Here is a 21,679-nt window from a genome sequence, read left to right on the forward strand (position 1 = left end):
CCTCGGGACAGCGGCCAGACTTCACGGGACTCCCCCCTTGCGTTCTATCGGGCTCAGTCCTCTTTCGAGGTGTCTGGCCTCCTAGGGGCGGCTGAGGAGTCCAACGCTGAATGGTAGAAACGGGAGCAGCCCAACCCACAATTATATAGAGATGCTCGCTAGAGCCGTTCACACAGAACTCATTCACTCAATCACTCATGCAATAGCCTCGCTAGCAAGACTTTCTGAACGGTGCAACCTTACGTCTGTCTGTATGAAGACACGCGTGTCGACTCGCGTGCGTTCACACAAACAGGATAATGCCCAAGCTTTCTCCACCAATTTCTGTTAGGGAAACTGCTCTCAAAATAAAGTTGGGGAATTAGACTGAGAGACAGCTAGCCCTAAAAAGGAATCTTTGTTATCTGTGTATACGAGGCTCAACCGATCAGAGAGTCAATGCTCAATAAAGGACTCTAATTTAGTAAAATCAATTGTGGTTTATTTGAAACAATAGTTCTTTCATTCAAGGTACAAAATCAATCACACATTCACACAGGTCTAAGAAATATAGAGAGATCGATAGGGGAACATAAAGGATGGACATACAGGGTAATACTACCTCTCGCAGACTCCAATGGAAGGCTCCGATGGCGACAAATGAGGAAATGGGGGAAAGGTCCCGAGACTGATCAGGAATCGGGGGTGTTACTACCCAGCGGGAATGGGGGTTTACTGAGTAGAAGGCACACCTGTGGGTAGCTAGTCCACAGGTTATATAGAGTCACCTTAGTCCTGAGGGGATGGGAGGTGACTGGGAGTGGTAATGGGAGGTTCTGCTGATGACCAGGAAGGCTGGACATCGGCTGGACCAATGGTGGGTCAATGGCGACACCTGATTGGGTGTGTGCTTCAACCAATGAACATCACTTTCATCCTGGGCATCCTGGAAACTTCCAGGTTGCGACAGGGCCTGGGGCGGCTCCGTTGGTATCAATGTGGGAATGGTTGGGTGATTGGGAGGAGATGGGATTAACTGGGAAAGGGACAATAGAGAATCAGATATGCACCTAGGTATTCCGGTGTAGACAAAAGGGCTTGGTGGTATCAGGAGAGATCCTTCCTCTTTCCCAACTCTCCGGGGCGAAGACAGTTGTTTAGGAAATCACTGGGCAATCAGGATTAATAGTGGAGCCATTAATCCATTCATAGACTAGGTGGGTTGCTTGCGGGCTAGGAATGACTCAAGGTGTGTACGTGAGGTTTCCACATCGAAGGAATGAATCCCATCCAGGCAGGAAGATGGCTACATGTGGTGTTAGCAAAACACAGTGGTTTCCAGGCTTGGCGCTTCAACACCGTTCGCCTGGACAGCTCCGTGGCGGCGTAGCCTCCTCCTTACCATGGCGGGTTCCACGCGATGGCGGGGAAACATTAGAGCGCGGCTGCAGACACTCTGTGCCTGACTCAAGCGCTTATATACTTGTTAATAGGTACACGGGAGTCTTATGTAGTTCCTGGGTAGCGTCACTCGCATTCACTGGCCAGGCGGATGCAAGCTTACTTCTCCAGGCGCCCTGGCAACCATGTTTGTGACAGAGGGGTCATTTTCTCACAGAACGGAGGATCCAACAAAGTAACTCTATAGCAATCCTTGCCATTATTTAAATATGTAAATGGATAAATAGCGCCCGAAACACCTCTGCTGCTGTTAAATTATAGATTATATATGCTGGATTAGTTTTAAGATATGTATTAACTATGTATAATTTTAATGTTGTTTTTAATTAGTGTATTTTGTATAATGTTTTATTGAATGCTGTTAGCTGCCCTGAGCCTGCCTGGGCGAGGAGGGCGGGATACAAATAAAATTTAATAATAATAATAATAATAAAAATAGGGATGATCATCATGGACTCCAAATTGGACTCCAAAAGGAGGTACTTCTTCACCCAAAGGGTGATTAACATGTGGAATTCACTGCCACAGGAGGTGGCGGCGGCTACAGGCATAGCCAGCTTCAAGAGGGGGTTAGATAAAAATATGGAGCAGAGGTCCATTGGTGGCTATTAGCCACAGTGTGTATATATATATATGTATGTATGTGTGTATATAAATTATTGGCCACTGTGTTATACAGAGTGTTGGACTGGATGGGCCATTGGCCTGATCCAACATGGCTTCTCTTATGTTCTTATGGACAGAGTGATGTGCATTTTGATTCTGCTGTAATCCCCCCAGTAGATCAAGCGGTGCAAAGTGGTCAACAAGCTTCCACTTAAGTGTAACGGTACTGGAACAGTTAAGCTGGTGTTATTAGGTTCTCTGCAGAAAGACTGAGAACATTCTCTATGGGAGATTTCTTCAAGCCCCCTTTAGTGAGAGACATTGGGCGTTTTCGCACTGACCTTTTACTGGCGCGACCACCCTCCTCACGCCGGCGGATCTGCAGGGATTTCGCACTAGAAGCGCCGGCGCAGCCAAAAGAGCCGGCTACTTCCGTCGCGAAACCCGCTCAAACGTTTTCCTGCTTCTTGGCGGTTTCCGTTTGAGCGGGTTTCGCGACGGAAGTTGCCGGCTCTTTTGGCTGCGCCGGCGCTTCTGGTGCGAAATCCCTGCAGATCCGCCGGCGTGAGGAGGGTGGTCGCGCCAGTAAAAGGTCAGTGCGAAATCAGCCATTGTCTATGTGGGTCAAGCTCGCCGGATTCCATCCAGCATCTTTTATTGAACTGCCAACTGTATACTAATCTCCGGAAGGTTCTGTTAGATAGTCTTCCTTACCATCCTACATTCAAGAAAATAGGATTGATTGCCGTTTCCTATTAAATGACCATACCATACCATAGACCTTTATTGGCATTGATATAAGAATACAGTATACTTTAAAACCAACAGTAACACTACAAAATATAATAAAACCTTTAAAAAAACAGCAAAAGTTAAATGACATAAAATAGCTGTGGGCTATGCATAAGTAAAAGCCTCTCTGATTTGGATCGCAACCTGTAAAAAGCAAGCAACGTGAGTAGTGACAAAGTTGTGTTTCCCGTGGAGTAAAAAGCGAACCTTGGCATTGTCAGAAAGGCCTTGATGGTCAGAGAGCAGAGCATCTAGGTATCTTGCTCGTGGACTGCTGTAGAAAGGGCAGTCCAGAAGAACATGAGGGACCGTTTCGATGACTCCTTGGGTACAAGGGCATCGTTTAAGATTGCGGGGGATTCTGTGGTATCTTCCGGAGAGGATGGCCGATGGTAATGCATTAAATCTAGCCAGCATAAGCGCTCTTCTTTGGTGAGGATCAGTTAAAAAGAGGAAATAGGGAGCTAAAAGCCCAGGAGTCTGGGATAAACCCAGATAGCTTGGGGAGCAAGTTTTCCGAGCTGCCTCAGTTAGACGTTGCAACTGGATATCTAGTAGTCTGCGTTTGATGGATTGAAATACCGCAGAAGCAGAGGACAGATAAAATGCATCCAAGGAAATTCCTATGGATGTGATTTTCTTTTGGATCAGGGTCAACCATTTGGATGCATGATGGTCCATCAGCATCAAAAAGGTGAAAGAATTAAATGACAACGTAATCGATATCACAAAAGCTGTTGCCAAATTCTTGGCTGAAATTGTTAAAAATTATTCTAAGCAGGTTTTATTGTGATCTTAATCTTAGTTTAGCCTTTTATGCTTTGAACAGACATATCTGATTGTTGTTTGGTTGGCAAGTCTCTGTATATCTCTTTTCGTTATGCCAATAAAAGTGGGATGGGATTGGATTGGACTGAGAAATAGGGTTGCCAAGTCCCCTGTGCTCTCTACATATTGTACCATAGAGTTTTCCCTCCCAAATGGCTAGAGCGTCTGAGGAAACCATAGAGTTTTCCTGGAAACCCCCAGAGTGTCTGTTGCATTGTCGCCGGTGCGATGATGTCACTTCCAGGTGACATCATCATGCCCATGATGTCAGGGGAGGTTCCCCCTGCTAGCCCAATGTGGGCTGGCAGGTTGGGAACCTCCTGGGTGGGGGAACCCTTGCCCAGACTGGGGGCTTGGCAGCCCTACTGAAAAAGGACTACTGCTGTTTAATGCTTGTTCACTGCTAGCAACACATTCGATGGAACGTAGACGTGATCGGCCAGGTTGGAGTGAAAATAATCTAAATGGTGCATGAACAAGAATCACCAGACTTCACCCCAGAGACCTTTGGAGGCTGCAGCAGACGACGGGGTTGCCAAGTTTCCGCTCTTCTCCTCGTTATTGATGGATTTATTATTGATTAAAGTTTTTTTTTTTATTCCTGCCCTTCCGCCAGTGAAATGGGCCCCCATTAGAGGTTATGAAAAGTTCACGCATTGTGTTGCTTTTCCCCACACTTGTGTGATTGTCTGCTGCTTGGGTTGTATTGAGCAATGATGAGATGATGCTAGACTGGATGTTTGGTGTAGTACTTAAGTGTGCGGGCTCTTATCTGGGAGAACCAGGTTTGATTCCCCACTCCTCCACTTGCAGCTGCTGGAATGGCCTTGGGTCAGCCATAGCTCTCGTAGGAGTTGTCCTTGAAAGGGAAGCTGCTGTAAGAGCTCTCTCAGCCCCACCTACCTCACAGAGTGTCTGCTGTGGGAGGAGAAGATATAGGAGATTGTAAGCCACTCTGAGAAAGAAAGAAAGAAAGAAAGAAAGAAAGAAAGAAAGAAAGAAAGAAAGAAAGAAAGAAAGAGAGAAAGAGAGAAAGAGAGAAAGAGAGAAAGAGAGAAAGAGAGAAAGAAAGAAAGAGAAAGAAAGAAAGAGAAAGAAAGAAAATTGCATGTTGAAAATAGCAATGAAAAAATTAGATCATCTGTTTATATTATTGCAAAGTGATTCAAACTTTCCCTGAGAATCCATTTCTTTGCTTACTGCCAAGAGTTCCGGAAGTGAGTAATATGCCTTGAGCGATAAAGACTAAACACAAACGATTAGAAGCATGTTGTGGAAATAGCCGTGATTTTAAAGCACCTGTTCTTCCACTTGAAACTCATTCACCTAAGGCCCTAATCTCGGTGATTTTTGACCCCATTTTACTACAGAGGAGAGATTGCTTCGTTTGCACTGGAGAAAGGGTTATATCGTTCGTATTCAAAGCAATGGGTAAGAAAAGCCGCCCGGGAAGACTCCCAACCCCAAACAGAGACCCACCTTTAACAAAGATTCCGAGCTTGACAGGTAAACGTGGCCGCCTTATCAAACGTCACGCCCACTGTCCCCTCTCCCGCCCGGCCATTTTCTGTCATAACCTTGTACAACAAAGGAAGTTTATATCTTTGACAAATCTCAGTGTTGCGAAATCTGCAGCCGATATCTTTAGAACACCTTATTTAAGGCTTTGGCGTAGCAAAGCTGGAGAGATACGGTGAGAAGGGGGTGGGAGGAAAGAAAGAAACTACTGCCCGCAGGATTATGGGCCCACAAGGTGATTATAACTTGACTGCCACGAACGAAACACAGTCGGGTTTTGTTGAACGTAAATAAAAGAGGTCATGGGCAGGTGTGATGCTGTCGGCTCAGCCTTGAGGATAAAGAAAAAAGAACCTTCGAACCATGCAGGTTGGGTGGGCTAGAACAGGTAGTGAGAGAGTTTATGTTAGGGACATTATTTTATATTGAATAATGCTTAAGGGACTGGGAATTAGGGTTACCAACTCTCTGTGGCCGGTGCATGGGAGTAGGCCAAATAGGCAGCCGCCTAGGGTGCCACCTGGCCACTAGGCACCCCCTCCCCCACATGCAGCATGTGTGCTCCTTGGAGCCTGCCTCCCAGTTTGGTGTAGTGGTGAAGTGTGTGGACTCTTATCTGGGAGAACCGGGTTTGATTCCCCACTCCTCCACTTGCACCTGCTGGAATGGCCTTGGGTCAGCCATAGCTCTCACAGGAGTTGTCCTTAAAAGGGCAGCTTCTGTGAGAGCTCTCTCAGCCCCACCCACCTCACCGGGTGTCTGTTATGGGGGAGGAAGATAAAGGAGATTGTGAGCTGCTCTGAGACTCTTGAGTGGAGGGCAGAATATAAATCCAACGTCTTCTTCTTCTTCCCCAATGGAAAGCAGGCTCCATGGAGCTCACCTAGGGCACCAAAACCTTAGCAGTGACTCTGCAACTCTGGGATGGGCAATTGCTGGAAACTAGGGGAGGGGGGAAGGTTGGGGAGGCTGGGGTTTGGGGAAGTGAAGAGCCCCCCCTCCAAAGCAGCCATTTTCTCCAGAGGAACTGATCTCTGCCATCCAGAGACCAGTGATAAGTTCAGAAAATCTCCAGGTCCCACCTGGAGGCTGGCAACTGTATTTGTGGACTTGCCCGACAGTCACATGACCTCAGTTAGTTCTTGAGCAAAACTTACAGACTGCACAGGATGTTTAAATTGTTGTACTTATTAATGTTTTTTTTTCTTTTTTGAAAAGCTAATCTGTAAGAGCGCCAGTGTGATGTAGTGGTTAAGTGTTTCGGATTAGAACAGGGGTGGCCAAACTCGCTGAATGTAAGAGCCGCTTAGAATAAATGTCAGATGGTTGAGAGGCACAAAGAAGGAAGGAAAACAGATGAGGAGGGAAGAAAGGTGGAAAGAAAGCAACTTTAACTTTAAATCCATATCCAAGCCACAGGCTGGCTTGACTTGGAGAAGCGATTTCAAGAGAGAAATGCTTTCTCCAAGTCAGCCGATGGGGTAGCGGGGGCTTTGAGAGCCGCACAATATGTGTGGAAGACTGGGAACGCTGGTGTACAGCCATCTTGGCAGTCAGGTATCTCCTCCAGGTTTCCTCAGGGGAAAAAAAAATCCTGCTTTCAACAGGGGAAATGTCTTGCTCCAACATACAAAACAATACAAAACAAATCTCAATGCACAGCAGCCAAGAAGGTCAGAGCGCCTGCTCCGGCTGCAACGCCACTGAGGATGTTCTCCGCAGCCGAGAACGAAACGTCTGGAAGGAAAACTTTCTCCAGTAGAACACGGCACTTGATCCCGAAAGATTCTACAAACCCTAATACAAAACAATCATACGCTTCCTGCTATTTCTCATCCTGTAGCATTGAACTGGGAAACTCTGTCACTTGAGGAAATGGGGAGTGCTTAACTGCGCGATTGACCGATATGAAAAGAAGCACTGATGGAATTGGACTCATGACTCTGGTCGTGGACTGTAATAAATTTTGATTGACTGATAAATTTTGATTGGTTGACTCATGACTCAGACACCATGTGGGTTGCGTGCCCTCATCTCAGCGCAATTTACTTACAGGTAAGCAGCTATTGGGATCTGTGTGTTTACTTATTTAAGAATAAATAATGTCTCTTTTTTGCTGCCCCTGTTTTGTAATGTCTGTTTTTATGATGTTATTTTAACTCCTGCTGTTTTATTGTTGTAAGCCGCCCTGAGCCCGCTTGCAAGATAGGGCAGGAGTTAAATCTAAACATTAAATTAAATTAATAATCATTATAGCATGGCATTGTGTACAGTATAGCCAGGAGATCCAAAAATGCTCTGGCAGCCTTAAGTTCTAGCTCTTTTTAGCATTATGAGCCACTAGGTGGTGAGCCAGACTTATTTTGGGGGGGCTGAGAGAGCCCTGAAAGAGCTGGGGCTGACCCAGGATCACCCAGTTGGCTTTATGTAGAGGAATATGAAATCGAAACCAGTTCTCCAGATTAAAGTCTGCCGCTCTTAGCCACTACACCACGCCGGCTCTCTTTTTACTTATTTGAATTTAAAATATCTAGCTTCTCAGACCTGATCCAGCGGTCAGGTCTTGGAAGCTTAGCAGTGTCAGCCTTGGTTAGTACTTGGAGGAAAGGCCACCGCAGAAGTCTAGGGTTGCTGCCGCAGAGGCAGGCTATGGCAAACCACCTCCCGTTTGTCTCTTGCTTTGGAAATCCTATGGAGTTTGCTGTTACATGAGCTGAAACTTGACAGCACTTTCCTCCTCCACCACCACTGTTGCCATCAGCTGTTTTGGTGAGAGCCAGTTTGGTGTAGTGGTTAAGTGTGCGGACTTTTATCTGGGAGAACCGGGTTTGATTCCCCACTCCTCCACTTGCACCTGCTGGAATGGCCTTGGGTCAGCCATAGCTCTCGTAGGAGTTGTCTTTGAAAGGGCAGCTTCTGTCAGAGCTCTCTCAGCCCCACCCACCTCACAGGGTGTCTGTTGGAGGGGAGAAGATATGGGAGATTCTAAGCCTCTCTGAGTCTCTGATTCAGAGAGAAGGGCAGGGTATAAATCTGCAATCTTCTTCTTCTTCTTATGGAGGCGAAGTGGCACCGCTTGGAATGCTGCGGCCTAATTCCGCATCATGTACCACAAATGCTTTTATGGTTCCATCCTGACTGTCAGCAGGAATTCATTTGCATGTTAGGCCACACACCCCTGACATCACCATTGTTTTGCACAGGGCTTTTTTTTAATAGAAAAAACTTAGCAGGAATTCATTTGCCTATTAGGTCACACCCCCTGACTCCAAGCCAGCTGGAACGGCGTTCTTGTGTGTTCCTGCTTTAAAAAAAAAAAGGCCCTGCTGACTGACGGGCATGATGCTCCTGTGGCTTCTCTGCAAGCATGATTCTCTGCAATCTGCAGAACATCCCAGCTCTCTCTCTCTCTCTCTCTCCCAACCCAGAATAGGAGGCTTCACTCCGGGCATGCGTTGCCGGCCACAGAAGGTCCTTGTTTAGTAATGAATAAAGGGACAGTACTATTGCTTTTCCGCAGCCAGATTTTTAAGCCATAATTAGATCTTGTAGGGCTGCCAAGAGAGAGGCAGAGGGCCTCCGCGGGGAAGCCTGACTCTGCAAGTGAACTGAAACTAAATATAGTTCTCAGGCAGCTCTTGTGATTTTTTTTCTTTCTTTAAAAAGCGCACACATCAAAGTGTCCTCGCGGCTGGTCCTCATCTTTGTCTGCTGGGAGGGAGTCCAATGAGAATGTGGCTTTGCATATATATATTTTTTTTCCATGGCAAGGTTAACAGGCCCTGGGCGGGCCGAGTGGCCGCTCTTCTTGGGTGTGGCCAAGAATCAGATTCCTTTAAACGGGTAAAACTGTGCTTCGTATGGAGGTCCCCCCGGCCGGCTAACATTCCATATGAATCACATTTCCGTGCAGCAGGAGGATGCTAGAAATATCCTTCCCCCCCAACTGTTCTGACATGCAAAAAGTGACCTGGTGAACGTGGCTGAGACCCTTGCAGAAAGCGGGACAGGCTGTTGAAAACTGAGTTCCCTGAATTCTAACCAGCAAGCACAATGCGAGCCCAACCAGTGAATGTTCGAGCACAGGACCTTTTTTTTGTAACGGGAACTCCTTTGCATAATCTTCAAAGCACTACGTGCCCAGGGTCCTGCATACCTTAGGGACTGCCTTTCCCCGCAGATGCCCCACCGAGCACTTTGGTCCGGGTCTCAAAACCTGTGGACAGTTCCCAGCAGCAGAGAAGCCAGGCTGAAGTCAACTAGAGCCAGGGCCTTTTCCGTCACTGCCCCTAGCTGGTGGAATGAGTTGCTGGAGGAGGTTAGGGCCCTGCGAGAGCTCTCACCATTCTGCAGGGCCTGTAAAATGTCACTCTTCCACCATGCTTTCCCATAACGGCAACATCTATAGCAATGGATTAGGCCCATAACTCTGGAGTTATCTTACCACACTGTGGCGATCCTGGGTCCTCTTTGGAACATCTATTACTGACCAACTAGTTATTTGCTATTACTGAAATTTAAATTGCTTGCATGAACTATTGCACTAGCACCTACTGATACTGATGTTTTAACAATTGTTTTTATGTCTTATGTTTTATTGCCATTTTATTTGTTTGGTCATTGTTTGACTCTAACCTGTGAGCCACCCTGAACCTGCCCTTGGCGGGGAGGGCGTGATATTAAATAGACAGACAGACAGACCAATCGACCGATCCATCGACCGATCGACCGATCAATAGATAGATAGATAGATAGATAGATAGATAGATAGATAGATAGGTATTAGGCCACACACCCCTGGTGTAGCCAATCTTCCTGGAGTTTACAGTAAGCCCCTACAATAAGAGCCCTGTAAGCTCCAGGGGGATTAGCGACATCAGGGGTGTGTGGCCTAATATGCAAAGGAGTTCCTGCTACAAAAAAAGCCCTGTTTGAGCACACCTAGTACAGAGGGTGTGGCAGAAGCCATAGCAGGGGTTGGGTCAAAAGTGGATGGGAAGTGGCCAACCAGATCCTTGAATGGCAGAGAGAGGTGCAATCAGGACGCATGTCTCGAGTTCAGCCAAAGCCCAGTCTGAGAGGAAGCACTCATAGACTCCAGTAAAGAAAAGGACTCAATGTCAACCACAAATATTGCCTTGGTTCCACTAGTCTGCATGCGAAGCTTGAACCCGCATAAGAGATCCCTGGGAAGATGCTGGGAGATACCCGGTGAAGTTGCTGAGCGCCTCCACTTTCTATGGTGAGTTGCAATTTGATCAGTCATCCAGGACAGAAGATCTCATATGAGCTTCATATCTTGCTGGAGCAACGTCTCTTTTGCCTGGGAGCTGTCCTTGGTCCTGAGGATTCAGTTTTTTGAGATTTGGACTGAACTTTCACATCCTGCTGTCTTGGCCCTGAGTGACATGGGTGCTCATGCATTTGTTCCTACTAATCACTTCCCAACCATGGCAATTTCCATAGTTCCAGTCAAGCTCATCAGACTTATGCCACTCAGACTATGGGATTCATTGGATCAAGACACAGACTTCCATCAAGAGGCCTTCCATCAAGAGAGCCAGTTTGGTGTAGTGGTTAAGTGTGCGAACTCTTATCTGGGAGAACTGGGTTTGGTTCCCCACTCCTCCACTTGCACCTGCTGAAATGTTCTTGGGTCAGCCCCACCCACCTCATAGGGTGTGTGTTGTGGGGGGAAGAAGATATAGGAGATTGTAAGCCACTCTGAGATTCGGAGTGGAGGGCAGGGTATAAATCCAATACCATCATCATCATCATCATCATCATCATCATCATCATCATCATCATCATCATCATCATCATCATCATCATCATCTTCTTCTTCTTCTTCTTCTTCTTCTTCTTCTTCTTCTTCTTCTTCTTCTCTCTTCTTCTTCTTCTTCTTCTTCTTCTTCTTCTTCTTCTATTGAAATAGCACCTGAAATAGTTTTATGTTCTTATTTATTATGTATTTATCTGTTTTTTATATCTCTGGTTTATATCAATACTGGCTTCTTATGACTTTTGTGGAACGTATGCCGCCCTGAGCCTGCTTTGGTGGAGATGGAGGGATATAAACTGAAGAAAGAAAGAAAGAAAGAAAGAGAAAGGAAGGAAGGAAGGAAGGAAGGAAGGAAGGAAGGAAGGAAGGAAGGAAGGAAGGAAGGAAGGAAGGAAGGAAGGAAGGAAGGAAGGAAGAACTCAGTCCAGTTGAAAATTGAATAGAGCACCAGGCAGACCATTCTCGGGTTCCTTCCAGGCCTTCTGTAATGAGGATTACTAAAGAGTGAGATCAGGGGTGGAATTTTAGCAGAAGCTCCTTTGCATATTAGGCCACACCCCCTGATGTAGCCAATCCTCCAAGAGTTTACAAGAGCTTCAACCTCCAGCTGCAAATTGAATAGGGCACGAAGCAGACCATTCTGGAGTTCCTTCCAGGCCTCTCAGAGCTTGTAAGCTCTTGGAGGATTGGGTGTGGCCTAATATGCAAAGGAGCTCCTGCTAGAATTCCACCCCTGAGTGAGATATCGGAAAGCAAGCAGCTGTGCATCCCTGAAAGAAAGCCAGACCAAGGCTGTCTGCAGTGCAGGATTAGATCAATCCTGCATTGTTAAAAAGAAAGGAAAGAAAAGAAAGCATCTCTCAGCCAGCCTCTCAATTGCCCAGCGGTGCTTTAAAAAGTAATTGCTCTTTTGAAAAAGCGCCCCATGCCTGCTCTCAGGCTGAATGTTTCATTTATTGCCGAAACTTTAGCTGAGAGACAGTGTGGTCCCGGCTGAGATCTTTGCAGGATTGCTTTGGGCGTGGCAGCCGCTCGGGTAGCGATGAGCAAGAGCAAGGTGCCATGTTGAAAATTTCAATTAAGGCTCCCAGAGGGCAGAGAACAACAAATCTGGGATTCTTCCCCACGTAACCACAGAAGGAACAGAATTCTTGTCTACTGGACCAGGCAAAAATACAGTAGGGGCATCATCTACGGCAGTGACTAAGTGTGTGGACTCCTTCTGGGAGAACCAGGTTTGATTCCCCACTCCTCCACTTGTAGCTGCTGGAATGGCCTTGGGTCAGCCATAGCTCTTTTAGGAGTCGTACTTGAAAGTGCAGCTTCTGTCAGAGTCCTCTCAGCCCCACCTACCTCACAGGGTGTCTGTTGAGGGGGAAGGAGATAAAGGCGATTGTAAGCCGCTCTGAGACTCTGATTCAGAGAGAAGGGTGGGGTATAAATCTGTGGTCTTCTCCTCCTCCTCCTCCTTCTCACCAGGGACCAGTTTCATGGACGACAATTTTTCCAGGCACTGGGTTTTTTGCTGCCCCAGGCTGCTCCCCCCCACACACCCCATCCCTGCCCCCATGGGGGTCCTTCAATGGGGGGGAGACTGGGGCTGTTTCTGCCGCCTCCCAGCTAGGTGGCCAGGCAGCAGAAGGTCAATCTGCCTCCACCTCCCATTTAAAGAACTCCATTGAGCAGCTGATCTGTGGGGGGAGGGCGTGTCTCTAAATGAGTGATAGGCTAAGTTTGCAACATGGTGCAACAGGGCAAAGGTTTTGCTTGGGTCCTAATCCCAAGCAAGGATGCTATTTTTTTAAAAAAAAACCCAGGAGCCTTCAACATCACATGTATTTGAGTGTAAGGTGCTTTCATTTCTGAGCAGTGTTTGCAGAAGGCAGGTATGAGGTTCCTCGAATGCAAGCAGGAAACCAGCAAAGGTTTATTTTAGCATCCCAAAATGAATTCGTGGAGGGAACTGATTTTGTTTTGGGATTCCAAAGTGTTTTGCATTACCCTTACTCCACAGCGAGACTTACACAACTTGGCCCCTGATTTCTACTCTCTATTCCGCAAGAATTCTGAATGCTGTACAGAGATCCTGGGACTGCATCATTTTTCAGTTACAAAATTGCCAGGCCAGGCCAAGATTCCATATTAGAAAAGAGGAGGAAAGTTTCCTCAGAAATTCCTACAGAGCCTTGCAACAGTTCTTGAGAACTACTCAACTGCCAACGTTTTTGGGATTCATTCAGCCTATTGTGGCTGTGATCCTGCATGGACATAGGCAGTTTATATTCCATCAAGCCAATGGGATTGCAGCAGCCTGTGTGTGCACAGGATGGAGGCCTTTAGTAATAAAATGAACTGGCTTTAAAAATCTGAGAACAATTTCATCTATTCGGTCCTCTCTCTCCCGAAGCAAAAGAAAATGACTTCCTGCCGCCACATCCATTCACCTGCTGCCAATCAGTGGGCAGGGTACTGTGATGCTCTAGGAATTCAACTTATCTCTATAAGAACGTAAGAGAAACCATGTTGGATCAGGCCAATGGCCCATCCAGTCCAACACTCTGTGTCACACAGTGGCCAAAAAAATTATATACACACATATATATACACACTGTGGCTAATAGCCACTGATGGACCTCTGCTCCATATTTTTATTTAACCCCCTCTTGAAGCTGTCTATGCTTGCAGCCACCACCACCTCCTGTGGCAGTGAATTCCACATGTTAATCACCCTTTGGGTGAAGAAGTACTTCTTTTTATCGGTTTTAACCCGACTGCTCAGCAATTTCATCGAATACCCATGAGTTCTTGTATTGTGAGAAAGGAAGAAAAGTACTTCTCTTCTTTCTCCATCCCATGCATTAGCTTGTAAACCTCTATCATGTCACCCTGCAGTCGACGTTTCTCCAACCTAAAAAGCCCCAACCTTTCTTCATAGGGAAAGTGTTCCAACCCTTTAATCATTCTAGTTGCCCTTTTCTGGACTTTTCCCAATGCTATAATATCCTTTTTGAGGTGCGATGATCAGAATTGCACACAGTATTCCAAATGAGACCACACCATCGATTTATACAGGGGCATTATGATACTGGCTGATTTGTTTTCAATTCCCTTCCTAATAATTCCCAGCATGGCGTTGGCCTTTTTTATTGCAATCGCACACTGTCTTGACATTTTCAATGAGTTATCTATCACGACCCCAAGATCTCTCTCTTGGTCAGTCTCTGCCAGTTCACACCCCATCAACTTGTATTTGTAGCTGGGATTCTTGGCCCTAATGTGCATTACTTTGCACTTGGCCACACTGAACCTCATCTGCCACATTGACGCCCACTCACCTAGCCTCAACAGATCCCTTTGGAGTGCCTCACAATCCTCTCTGGTTCTCACCACTCTGAATAATTTAGTATCATCTGCAAACTTGGCCACTTCATTGCTCACTCCCAACTCCAAATAATTAATGACCAAGTTAAAGAGCATGGGATCCAGTACTGAGCCCTGAGACACCCCACTGCTTACCGTCCTCCACTGCGAAGACTGCCCATTTATACTCACTCTCTGCTTCCTATTACTCAGCCAGTTTTTGATCCACAAGAGGACCTGTCCTTTTACTCCATGACTCTCGAGCTTTCTAAGGAGCCTTTGATGAGGAACTTTATCAAAAGCTTTCTGGAAGTCAAGGTAAACAACATCTATTGGGTCTCCTTTGTCCACATGTTTGTTTACCCCTTCAAAGAAATGTAACAGGTTAGTGAGGCAAGATCTTCCCTTACAGAACCCATGCTGAGTCTTCCTCAATAACCTGTGTTCATTAATGTGCCTACTCATTCTGTCCTTGATAATGGTTTCTACCAATTTCCCTGGTATTGAAGTCAGACTGACTGGCCTGTAATTTCCCGGATCTCCTCTGGAACCCTTTTTAAAGATGGGGGTGACGTTTGCTACATTTTATTATTTTACTATTGTAATGTTGTATTTATGCTATGTGAGCCGCCCTGAGCCTGCTTCGGCGGGGAGGGCGAGATATAAATTAAAATTTATTATTATTATTATTATTACCTTCCAGTCCTCAGGGACGGAGGCAGATTTCAATGAAAGATTACATATTTTTGTCAGAAGATCCACAAGTTCAACTTTGAGTTCTTTCAGAACTCTTGGATGTATGCAATCCGGACCTGGTGACTTATTAGTTTTAAATTCACCTATCAGTTGTAGGACCTCCTCTCTTGTCACCTCAATCTGACTCAGATCTTTCAACACCCCTTCCAAAATTAGTGGTTCTGGAGCGGGCAAACACTTCTCATCTTCCACAGTGAAGACGGAGGCAAATAATGCATTCAGCTTCTCAGCCATTTCCCTATCCTCCTTCAGTAATCCTTCTACACCTTGGTCATCCAAGGGCCCCACTGCCTCCCTGGCTGGTTTCCTGCTTCTAATATATTTGAAGAAATTTTTATTGTTGGTCTTTATGTTTTTTGCAATATGCTCCTCATAGTGCCTTTTTGCCTGCCTGATCACAGTCTTGCATTTGATTTGCCACAGCCTGTGTTCCCTTTTATGGTCATTAACATAGAGATCTGTGAGATTCCTAGAACATCATGAAGGTGGGGGTGATGTAATTTCAAGGTTTCACTTAGACATGATGCCACAATGTTGGCAATGCGTTTTCCAGGACTGTACTTCATGCATTATTGCACATATGGAGGGAAATATACAAATACCTAGTAATTACTGAAGCCTTGGATCATGTGATTTTTAAAAATGTAATGAAAAAAGTCTAGTTTCTGGTAGCACCTTAAAGACTAACAAAAGTTTGGGCAGGGTATGAGCATTCATGAGTCACTGTTTACTTAAGAACATAAGAATATAAGAGAAGCCATGTTGGATCAGGCCAATGGCCCATCCAGTCCAACGCTCTGTGTCACACAGTGGCCAATATATGTGTGTGTGTGTATACACACACGCACACATATACATACATACATATACACACACATATATATATACCGTGGCTAATAGCCACTTCTTCAGATATAGCTAGAATGTGAGTCCATCTGTCCTTCTGTTTCAGAGCAGGCAAATGACAACAGCAGGTGTGATTGGATTAGGTGTGATATGCAGAGAGGTAGTAGGCATGGAGAAATCAGCATAGGTGAGACAGGAAACCTAGGTCTCGATTCAGTCCAGGTGGATTCATTTTCTTGAGCTTTGTTATCAGTTGTAATTCAGCAGTTTTTCTTCCTGATCTCCCTTTGAAATACGTTTTTAAGAGAACTGCTAGTTTTAGGTCAGCAGCTGAATGTCCTGGCAGGTTAAAATGTTCCACCATTGTTTTTTTGAATGTTGTGGTGTTTGATGTCAGACTCGTGTACATTAATTCTTTGTCGAAGGGACTGGCCTGTTTGTCCAATGTAGAGAGTGAAAGGGCATTGCTAACAAGTGATGGCATAAATTACATTAGAGGATGAGCAGGAGTAGGAACCTGAGATGGTCTGGCTGATGTTGCTGGGTCCAGTGATGGTGCTGCTAGGATCTAGATGAGTAGCCAGGAGAGAATCCCAGGAAAGAAGATAATACCAGAACCAGGGCTTTTTTTTGAGCAAGAACACATAGGAAAAGCAATTCCGGCTGGCTTGGCGTCAGAGGCTGTGGCCTAATATGTAAATTTATTCATGTGAAACAATGGTGACATCAAAGGGTGTGGCCTAATATGCAAATGAGTTCCTGCTGGGCTTTCTCTACTAAAAAAAAACCCTGACCAGAACTATAACCATGAAAAAATAACTGCAGAAATATCACAAATACAATACTTCAATATATTCATAATGAAGTCTAAATCATATAATTTGTGCACAAATTCATAGGTAGTTTACAAAACACCATTTATGGTTGAAATTCCATCTCCAAAATCTCAACAAAATGCTTCTCGACTCCTGTTTCTTAGTAGAATAAAGTGCTTGTGCTGCAATTGTCCAGTCTTTACTTGAAAAATCTCCCTGGAAAATGGCATTGCCAACTCTGTGGCATCACTTCTAGGTGAAACCACAAAATCACCCCCCCACCCCCACCCCCACAATGTTCTAGGAATCCCACAGATCAGTCATAAGTGGGAGACCCCTGCTCTGGGATAACCAGGGCTTTTTTTGAGCAGGAACACAGTTCTGGGGTGTGTTCTGGGGTTTTGAGCAGGAACACAGCAGGGGTGTGTGGCCTAATATGCAAATGAGTTCCTACAAAAATTTCTACAAAAAATGCCTTGAGGACGACTACGTGGCTCTTAGTGTTCTTTATCCCATCACTCCATGAAACGTTCACACTGACTGTTCCTCTCCCTTCAGTTACTTCTTGCACTTGAAATGTGCTTTTGGGCTCAGCACAACTCTGACTCTGTGAAACCCTCCCCCCCACCCCTCCTTGCGCCTTTCGGAGCTGTCTCGCATTCATCAGTGTCTCTGTGGAAAGCAGAAGCCAAAACCAAGTTCAGCACTCTGATGGAGGCCTTAAAACAGAGCCAAGACAGAAGAATGACCCTTCTTGTTTGACACATGACATGCTCCTTGTTTACTTAAATCAGCTACAGCAGGGGTGGCCAAACTGTGGTTCGGGAGCCACATGTGGCTCTTCACACATATTACGTAGCTCTCCCCCACCACCCTGTCAGCTGGCTTGGAGAAGGCATTTCTCTCTTGAAATTACTTCTCCAAGATAAGCCAGCTGGCAGCTTGGAGAATGTATTTAAAGTTGCTTTCCTTCCTTCCTTCCTTCCTTCCTTCCTTCCTTCCTTCCTTCCTTCCTTCCTTCCTTCCTTCCTTCCTTCCTTCCTTCCTTCCTTCCTTCCTTCCTTCCTTCCTTCCTTCCTCCCTCCCTCCCTCCCTCCCTCCTTCCTTCCTTCCTTCCTTCCTTCCTTCCTTCCTTCCTTCCTTCCTTCCTTCCTTCCTTCCTTCCTTCCTTCCTTCCTTCCTTCCTTCCTTCCTTCCTTGTCTTGTGACTCTCAAACATCTGATGTTCATGTCTTGAGGCTCTCAAGCATCTGATGTTTCTTCTATGTGGCTCTTACGTCAAGCAAGTTTGGCCACTCCTGAGCTACAGCCTTTCTCCCACTCAGGCTTGCCGACTTCTAGGTGGCTCCTGAAGATCTCCTGCTAAACTGATCTGCGGGCAACCAAGATTGGCTCCCCCAGAGAAAAAGAACAGCTTTAGAAGGTAGCCTCTAAAGCAAGGGTGTCAAACTCATTTGTTATGAGGGCTGGATTTGACATAAAGGAGACATAGAGCGTTTTCGCACTTACCTTAAGCCGGAGCGACGTCCCTCTTCACCGCGCAGCATCTGCACGGTTTTCGCACTAATTGCTCCGGAGCACCTGGAAGAGCCGCAAAGTCCCGCGGCTTTTGCGTCGCAAATGTAAACTGGTTTTGGGCGGTTTACATTTGCGACACAAAAGCCGCGGGACTTTGCGACTCTTCCAGGTGCTGCGGATCAATTAGTGCAAAAACTGTGCAGACGCTGCGTGCTGAAGAGGGACATTGCTCCGGCTTAAGGTAAGTGCGAAAACGCTCATAATGTTGGGTCGGGCCATGTGTGTCATAAAATGTAATGCCAGGAAGCAGAGATACAAACTTTATAAAGGACATAGAGGCTGATAACAAACGGCTATTTTGGGGCAGCTGAAAGAAGAGCGCCCCAATGCTTCTGGATGGCGCCGGAAGAAGGGGCAGGCCTTGGGCGGCCAGGGAGTGTGTGGAATGCTCACGCATCCCACTCGTGGCTCCCTGGGCACTTGTAAGGCGCTCTCCGGGCTTCCAGATGGCTGGCTGCCGCCTCAGAGCCGCCCCAACGAAAAGGAACCACTTTCCAAGTGGTTCCTTTTTGAGGTGGTCAGAGTGTCTCTCAAGACAGGGTAAGTGTGGGATGGGGGCAGCCGGCAGATGTTGCCGTGTGGCCAGTTTTTTTGGGTCGACTTCAGAGGCATCTCTGCGTCGACCCAAAGTGCCGGTCTGTAATCAGCCAGAGATGCTTTTTTTAAGGTGCTTTCTTTGTGTATCTCTTGTGGGATTGAGAGAACTGGGCAAAGGAAGCTCTCACTCATTCCCTCCCTCCCCAGGGGACAAGGAGGGGGAGGAACCTCAGCCAGTAGAAGAAAGAGAGGCTTGGCTCAGTAGCTCTGCTGAGCAAAGCAACCTATCCTTCCCCCTCTTCCTCTCCAAGACAGGTACCTCAACCAATTGAGAAAATAGAGGCTTTGCTCTGTAGCTCCTCTTCAATACAGCGAGCCTGGCAAAGCAAGCCATTATGCAGAAGGAAGCAAGAGAGAGGGAGAAGGAAGCAGACAAGAGCCAGATGCTCGGGGGCCTGATAGGAGCCCTCCGGGGGCCTGATTTGGCCCTCGGGCTGCATGTTTGACATGCCTGCTCTAAAGCATCATATCCCACCGAGGTCGCTTCCTTTCCCAAACCCTGGAATCAAACAGTAGCCCCTAATCACCCCCCCATTCTTGGCTTGGAGAGGCATGGGGGGCATGCCTTACAACACCCGCTCTCTCTGAGTCCAGCTTTATTCCTTCTTGACACAGCGAATGACAGCCAGTCACCACCAGCCGGAAGCGCACTTTTCACATTGCACCAGAACATCTCGGACAGCTCTCCTGCACTGCCGCAGCTTGAAAGAAAAACAAATTTAAGTACACCGAAAATGAAACTGCCTCGTCAGGTACTTCACTGGGAAAGAATTTCTAGGCAAGGAGCCTGGATGACAGATGTGGCTCTATATTCTTAGAAAGCAATAGATCTCTTTGGGAGATGGCTGGATCCGCTCGGAATTTACTGTACCAAAAAACTCACGAAGCCCCACACCTTGGCAGGAGCTGGTTTCTGGCGAAGCTGTCTTGAAACGGGGAAGTGTTCAGAGACTTATTATTAGGCCCAGCAGGGCTTTGTTATGATCTGCTTCCCATTATGCTCCCACACCCTGCTGCTCACTCCTAAATGCCTCTAGTCTGAAATTTCAGGAGGATCACATCCAGGGGTGGAATTCTAGCAGGAGCTCCTTGGCATATTAGGCCACACACCCCTGCTGCAGCCAATCCTCCAAGAGCTTAAAGGGCTCTTTTTTGTAAGCTCTTGGAGGACTGTCAGGAAGTTACATTAGGAAGAACTTCCTGACCTTTAGAGCGATTCCTCAGTGGAGCAGGCTTTCTCGGGAGGTGGTGGGCTCTCCTTCCTTGGAGGTTTATTTAAAGGCTAGATGGCCATCAGACAGCAATGAAGATCCTGTGAATTTAGGGGAAGGTGTTTGTGAGTTTCCTGTATTGCGCAGGGGGTTGGACTAGATGACCCTGGAGGTCCCTTCCAACTCTATTATTTTATGACTGGCTACATCAGGAGGGTGTGACCTAATATGCAAAAGAGCTTTTGCTAGAATTCCACCTCTGATCACACCAACATTTACTTATTTTCATCTCCTTTATGTCCTACCTTTCTCCCGAATGGGAACTTAAAGTACCTTATATCATTCTCCTCTCCTCCATTTTATCCTTACAACAACCCTGTGAGGTAGGTTAGGGGTGTGAGTGGCCCAAGCAGTGTTCCCTCTGTGGTGTGTGTGAATGGCTGCTCATGAACACAGGAAGCCATGCCCAGCATCTGGGTCTTGCACTCTTCGTGGCCCGTTTTAATAAGCGGTTATATTTAGGGTTGCCAGGTCCAATTCAAGAACTATCTGGGTTAGGATTAGGGCTATCTGGGGACTTTGGGGATGGAGTCAGGAGACATTGGAGGTGGAGCCAGGAGCAAGATTGTGACTAGCATCACTTAACTCCAAAGGGAGTTCTGGCCATCACATTTAAAGGGACAGCACACCTTTCCAATGCCTTCCCTCCACTGGAAATGATGAAGGATAGGGGCGCCTTCTTTGGGGGCTCATAGAATTGGACCCCGTGCTCCAATCTTTTTGAAACTTGAGGGGTGTTTTGAGGAGAGGCACCCAATGCTAAGCTGAAAATGTGGTGCCTCTACTTTAAAAACAGCCCCTCCCGAGCCCCAGATACCCGTGGATCAATTCTAATATGCGAAGGAGCTCCTGCTACAAAAATAGCTCTGCTGAGATCTAACCTTTACCCCTTGCTTTGAAGCTGCCTTATATTTTATTTATTTATATTTATTTATTTATATTTTGATTTATATCCCGCCCTTCCCACTGAAGCGGCTCAGGGCGGCTATATATCTAATCAGGCAGCTGGTCCATCCTGTTCATGAAACAGCTCCTTGGGAAGGTGGCTTCTAGGGCATTGTACCCTGCTGAGGTCCCTTCCTTCCACAAACCCCACCCTCCCCAGGCTCCACCCCCAAATAGCCAGGAATTTCTCAACCCAGAGTTGGGAATCCTCTCTTTCAGCCACACGAGCGCTTCTTTTATACTAAGGCCTTTGGCTGAGGACAGTGACGGTTTAATCTTGGCTGGCATCCTTCTCTGTTATTTGCATCACCCTCTTCCACCTTAAGAGCCCCGTGGTGCGGAGTGGTAAAGCAGCAGTACTGCAGTACTGTGATCTGAACTCTCTGCTCACGACCTGAGTTCTATCGCAGTAAAAGCTGGTTCAGGTAGCCGGCTCGAGGTTGACTCAGCCTTCCATCCTTCTGAAGTTGGTAAAATGAGTACCCAGCTTGCTGGGGGGGAAAGCGTAGATGACTGGGGAAGGCAATGGCAAACCACCCCGTAAA

The sequence above is a fragment of the Heteronotia binoei genome, chromosome 7 (assembly GCF_032191835.1).
Source record: "Heteronotia binoei isolate CCM8104 ecotype False Entrance Well chromosome 7, APGP_CSIRO_Hbin_v1, whole genome shotgun sequence".
NCBI lineage: Eukaryota > Metazoa > Chordata > Lepidosauria > Squamata > Gekkonidae > Heteronotia > Heteronotia binoei.